The following is a 597-nucleotide window of genomic DNA, read 5'->3' on the forward strand; positions in this document are numbered from 1 at the left end:
TTTTTTTTTTTAAATCCAGGCATCAGTCGTATTGAATCGTCATGAATTGGGATCAATGACCTCTAATTCTCATATGAATCAGGCAATTCCTAATTGAATTCGCCGATTCTTAAAACCTTGGTAGGATTCGATGGAATGTATTTTCGTAGAATTTTGATTCTCTATTAATGATGGTGTTTGAGTCTAAAATTACAATTCCACAAAGAATCACACGATACTAGGATTTCATGTTTTTATACATGAAATGATTCTTATCAGAGAACCCCTAAATAAGAAACACATGATTCTGGAGCTGGTACAAAGTAGGGCAATTCTTGAGAAAAACATTTTTATCGTGCCAAGGCTCTGCGTCAAAACTGTTCGTCGAGTTTTTTAGGGCTGCAGAGCTTGAAAGACGAACTAAGGTAAACCTCTCTCTCTCCCTCTCAGCTCTCCTTCTTCCTCTCCCTCTATGCCCTCACCTTTGCTTCTTCTTCGGTGTTATGGAACAGTTGCAATTTTTTTTTGAAATCCCCAAGAGAGAGCAAAACCTAGTTGTCAACTTCGTTGCAAATCACCTGACATGAGTTTTTGTTTTTGTTTTTTTTTTTTTTTTTT

Source organism: Macadamia integrifolia, unplaced genomic scaffold, assembly GCF_013358625.1.
Source record: "Macadamia integrifolia cultivar HAES 741 unplaced genomic scaffold, SCU_Mint_v3 scaffold1363, whole genome shotgun sequence".
NCBI classification, from domain to species: domain Eukaryota; kingdom Viridiplantae; phylum Streptophyta; class Magnoliopsida; order Proteales; family Proteaceae; genus Macadamia; species Macadamia integrifolia.